Below are 6,411 nucleotides of genomic sequence, written 5' to 3' on the forward strand. Positions count from 1 at the left end.
CACATACATACATATATATATATACATATACATATATGTGTATGTATATATATATATGTATATATATACACATTTATATGTATATCTGTATATACATATACATTAACATATACATATATAGACATATACATATATAGACATATATATGTATATATATATACATATAAGTGTATATATATATATATACTGTATATATATATATATATATATATATATATATATATATATATATATATATATATATATATATATATATATATATATATATATATATATATATATATATATATATATATATATATATATATATATATATATATATATATACATATATATATATATATATAGACTACCGTTCAAAAGTTTGGGGTCACCCAAACAATTTTGTGGAATAGCCTTCATTTCTAAGAACAAGAATAGACTGTCGAGTTTCAGATGAAAGTTCTCTTTTTCTGGCCATTTTGAGCGTTTAATTGACCCCACAAATGTGATGCTCCAGAAACTCAATCTGCTCAAAGGAAGGTCTGTTTTGTAGCTTCTGTAACGAGTTAAACTGTTTTCAGATGTGTGAACATGATTGCACAAGGGTTTTCTAATCATCAATTAGCCTTCTGAGCCAATGAGCAAACACATTGTACCATTAGAACACTGGAGTGATAGTTGCTGGAAATGGGCCTCTATACACCTATGTAGATATTGCACCAAAAACGAAACATTTGCAGCTAGAATAGTCATTTACCACATTAGCAATGTATAGAGTGTATTTCTTTATGCTAGGTTCACACCAACGGCGCTTTGACGGCGCTTTAAAGCGGCATGCAAAGCGGCGTTAAAGCGTAACAAAGCGTGATTAAAGCGTGAGGGTCGTAATGGATCGTGGGAAAGCTTGTAGTGAAGCAGGACATGCGGCAAGTTCGCCAAAAAATTTTAAACGGTTTAAAAAAATTCGGCGCTCTGTCAAGAATGGAATAAAGCGCTGAGAGCGTATCAAAGCGTAGGAAAGCTTAACAGATCTTGGTTCAAAGTGCGGACCCCAGTCTACAACTACAAATAGGAAGTGACTGTGATATTGACTAGTGACATTGAAACTTTATGTAAAACCAACACAGGATTACAAATCCATTCTCTTTTGCATCATTGCCTTTTTTATACGATGATCATTGTTTCTGTACTTCTGTGAGTTTGCTGTTTGATGTTACAGTTTGACATTACTGTCTATAATTTTTCTGTATGAAAATGTAAACAAAAATGGTTCTTAACTTTGTACTTTGTGGACAATGTTGATCCACTCTCTTGTATCATCTCATACAACATAATGTACCATTTGTCATATGAACCCCACATTATGTAACCTGATTGGTGAACAGTGATACTATTTGTGCTTTTTTGTTTGGTCAAGTTTGTTGCTTGCTGTACATGTTGATAACATCTTCCTTAATAATAAAGAGAATATGTTACGTTTAAAAGAAATGCCTTTTATTATTGTCAACTAGCATAAGAAATGAAAGATAGATATTTACTAAGATGACAAAGAAATAAAGGAAATGAAGATATAAAACATAATATAACGGAAAAAAAGAGAAATTGAAAAAATAAATGAATATAAAAAATGTGTGGAAAACAGTATACTGAGTTTTTCAAAAATTGTTTTACTTATTTGTTTATCATATTTCTCTTTTTTATTACATTATGTGTTGTATCTTGTATATAATCAAACAAAAAGAGAAATCAAATAAATAGATAAATCTAAAAAATGTGGGGAAAACTTAGTATACTGAGTTTTTCACTTTTTTTTAAACTTATTTGTTTATCATATTTCTCTTTTTTATTACATTATGTGTTTTATCTTGTATATAATAAAACAAAAAGAGAAATCAAATAAATAGATAAATCTAAAAAATGTGGGGAAAACTTAGTATACTGAGTTTTTCACTTTTTTTTAAACTTATTTGTTTATCATATTTCTCTTTTTTATTACATTATGTGTTTTATCTTGTATATAATAAAACAAAAAGAGAAATCAAATAAATAGATAAATCTAAAAAATGTGGGGAAAACTTAGTATACTGAGTTTTTCAAATTTTTATTATTATTTTTTTGTCATATTTCTCTTTTTTATTATATTATGTGTGCGCACGCAATTTATTCATCAAATTCACAAAATAATAATCGCATCAAAGGGTAATAAAGTTCAATAAAGCGTAATAAAACGTATCAAAGCGTGAGTTAAAGCGTATCAAAGCGGCATCAAATCGTGAGGAACGGTAAAAAGCGGGAAATAATTCGTATCAGAGCGTATCAAAGCATAACATTACTTCGGAGATTGGGATATTCGTGGAAAAATTGACAAAAATGACGGAGCTTTGCTCGCTGCTTTAAAGCGCGGCAAGCGTCTTTGGTGTGAACCAGGCATTAAAGTTAAGACTAGTTTAAAGTTATCTTCATTGAAAAGTACAGTGCTTTTCCTTCAAAAATAAGGACATTTCAATGTGACCCCCCAAACTTTTGAACGGTAGTGTATATATATATATATATATATATATATATATATATATATATATATATATATATATATATATATATATATATATATATATATATATACACACACATATATCTGTTTATACATATTACATATACATTAGTGTGTATATATACGTATATGTATATACATATATATGTATATACAGATACACATATATATGTATATTATGTAAAGAAGAATATACATTTTTTTGTGTCTGTCTTCCAGGTCATGACCAAAACACTGTACATGTGCAAGGACCGCCACTTTCCAGGCCCCTCCCACCCGCATGAACGCAGCACCCCCCCGCTCCTCAGTGATGATCTTTGGCTTTGTAGTCTTCTAGTCTCCTAGTCTCCTAGTCTCCTAGTCTCCTAGTCTCCTCCACCTCTCACTCAGAGATGATGTCTTTCTTGTAAATACACACACACACACACACACACACACACACACACACACTAACACACACACACACACACTAGCATGCATGTGACTTAGCAGGTTAGCTTCATGCCAGCACACGTGCAGAGTGACAAAAGCTGGATGGACTTTGCAGGTGTTTGCAGGTGAACACACACCTTCCATCAAGAGGCAACACAAAACAAAGATAGCTGCCCTTCGTCCAAACATGTCATGATCTAGGACTTGCACCCACAACCACAACATCTAGCCAGCGTCCAAACATGTCATGATCTCCGACTTGCACCCACAACCACAACCTTCATGCACAATTCTTTCAGGCGTTGATGTCTTCATTCCTTGACTTGAAGCATGATTTGGAGCACATGAGAAAGCGTGGATGTTGTCACCGTGCTGAGTCAGCGCTAATTGGAAACGACAAGCTTTTCAGGCGCGTTCGGAGGCGGAGCTTCAAATGTTTCTACTGCCTGGCTCAAGGGGTCGCTTAGCCTAGCATGACGACATGAGTGGTTGTCAAACCTCAGAAACCAGCTTCGTGACAACATTCAAACACGGTAGCACAGTAGGCCCGAGTAGTCATTAAAAACAAGGTGTTGTTCAACAACTGTGACATCACAGAGTTTGAACAGTAACACTGCGTGGGATGTTTGTGAAAGGACTACTTTAGCCTAGCATGGTGGCTAACAGTAAACCTCAATAGAAGTCTTGGGTTCAGGGAAGTCCAACCTCCCACATCCTGACCGGCCAATCAGGAGCCAGGAACGCAGCACATGTGACCTTGGACTTCCCTGTGCGTCTAACTTGAGGAAGTCCACACCACGGTTTGATCCCCAACGCGTGAACGTACAGCAGGTCTGGATTGGTTCTGGTGAGGATCCTGCGGGGCGTTGGGTGTTACGTGCAGGACCAGCTGCAGTGTGCCCAAACAACCAGCAGGAGCAAATAATACTGGACTTGTCAGGTGCATTTTTCAGAGAACCCAGACCTACTTTACCACGTTCTCTTCCAAAGTGTCAAAGATCCACGCGGCTAAAATGTTTAGCTAGCTGTTGACGCCGTGCAGGGACTAAAATAAGCACCTGACCTCCAACAGACCTATTTTCCCTTCAAGGTACACAGGAGCAGACGTGGCATCTGTAAAGCAGGAAATAATATTCCAGCACGGATTTCAAAATAATTACACATTGGAAACTAAATTCTGTCGTATTCTTATGTTTTATTGTGGATTTTTTTTATTGTCCTTCAACTGCATTCATTGATATTTATTTATTTGTAATGTATATATTTATTTATTTGTAATTTATGTATTTATTTGTAATGTATATATTTATGTGTAATGTATGTATTTGTAATGTATTTATTTATTTGTAATGTATTTATTTGTAATGTATTTATTTGTAATGTCTTTATTTATTTGTAATGTGTTTATTTATTTGAATTGTATCTTGATGACGATGATGTAATTAGTCTATTGTTTGATTAATTATTACGATGTACTTCATACAGTATATTGATGTACACGTTTCATCTATATCTGCTTCAAATTCATGTGCGGAATAATACCTGTACTACTTCATCCTGTACATGACTTCCTGTACTATTTTATCCTGTACACGACTTCCTGTACTACTTCATCCTGTACATGACTTCCTGTACTACTTCATCCTGTACACGACTTCCTGTACTACTTCATCCTGTACACGACTTCCTGTACTACTTCATCCTGTACATGACTTCCTGTACCACAATACGTAAGACACACTGATTCATTGGATTTGACATGTACTCCACATGTACTCAACATCCTGTGATACTCTCTATGTAAATACATGTACTGTACATGTACTGTACATGCTATAATACTCTGTATGTAAGTACATGTACATCCTATAAAACGCTGTATGTAAATACATGTACTGTACATGCTATAATACTCTGTATGTAAGTACATGTACTGTACATCCTATAATACTCTGTACATACATGTACTGTACATGCTATAATACTCTGTATGTAAATACATGTACTGTACATGCTATAATACTCTAAGTACATGTACTGTACATCCTATAATACTCTGTATGTAAATACATGTATGGTACATCCTACAATACTCTGGATGTAAGTACATGTACTGTACATGTTATAATACTCTGTATGTAAATACATGTACTGCATTGTGTGTTGGAGCTCAATAAAGTTAGACAAAACATTTTGATGCATTGAATGACTTTTTTAACATTAGCGCACTCTAGTGGTTAATATTTGTCATTACAACACATATGTGTGTGTGTGTATATATATATATATATATATATATATATATATATATATATATATATATATATATATATATATATATATATATATATATATATATATATATATATATATAGATATATATATATATATATATATATATATATATATATGTGTGTGTGTATATATATATATATATATATATATATATATATATATATATATATATATATATACATATCTATATATCTATATATCTATATAGATATATATATATATATATATATATATAGATATATATATCTATATATATATATATATATATATATATATATATAGATATATACATCTATATATATATATATATATATATATATATATATATATATATATATATATATATATATATGTATATATATATATATATATATATATATATATATATATATATATATATATATATACATATATATATATATACATATATATATACAGTGGGGCAAAAAAGTATTTAGTCAGCCACCCATTGACAATCAATGGGTGGCTGACTAAATACTTTTTTGCCCCACTGTATATATATATATATATATATATATATATATATATATATATATATATATATATATATATATATATATATATATATATATATATATATATATATATACATATATATATATATATATATATATATACATACACATGAGCTTTGGGTTATGACCGAAAGGACAAGATCAAGGGTACGAGCGGCCAAAATGAGTTTCCTCCGTCGGGTGGTGGGGCTCTCCCTTGGAGATAGGGGGAGACGTTCTACCATCTGGGAGGAGATCAAAGTAAAGCCACTGCTCCTCCACATGGAGAGGAGCCAGATGAGGTGGTTTGGGCATCTGGTCAGGATGCCACCCGAACGCCTCCCTAGGGAGGTGTTTAGGCCACGTCCGATCGGTAGGAGGCCACGGGGAAGACCCAGGACACGTTGAGAAGACTATGTCTCCTGGCTGGCCTGGGAAGGCCTCGGGATCCCCCAGGAGGAGCTGGACCAAGTGGCTGGGGAGAGGGAAGTCTGGGCTTCCCTGCTTAGGCTGCTGCCCCCGCGACCTGACCTCGGATAAGCGGAAGAAGATGGATGGATGGATGGATGGTTCCCCGATAGTCCTTAAACTAAAGTTAAGGACTTTGTACACACTGACACAAAGTCAAAGTCCTGT

The 6,411-nt window shown here is 33.1% G+C and overlaps 1 protein-coding gene across 1 annotated transcript in view; it reads left to right on the plus strand.

The window, feature by feature from the left end:
• The window catches only part of kif5aa (kinesin family member 5A, a), an 85,835-nt gene extending 80,686 nt beyond the window's left edge, over positions 1 to 5,149 (plus strand). The window contains exon 28 of the mRNA XM_062057693.1: positions 2,753 to 5,149. The gene's annotated coding sequence lies outside the window, so the exon portion shown is untranslated. The remainder of the gene's footprint in view (positions 1 to 2,752) is intronic.
• The last annotated feature ends 1,262 nt before the right edge of the window (positions 5,150 to 6,411 follow it).

Source organism: Entelurus aequoreus, linkage group LG01, assembly GCF_033978785.1.
Source record: "Entelurus aequoreus isolate RoL-2023_Sb linkage group LG01, RoL_Eaeq_v1.1, whole genome shotgun sequence".
Classification (NCBI taxonomy): Eukaryota; Metazoa; Chordata; class Actinopteri; order Syngnathiformes; family Syngnathidae; genus Entelurus; species Entelurus aequoreus.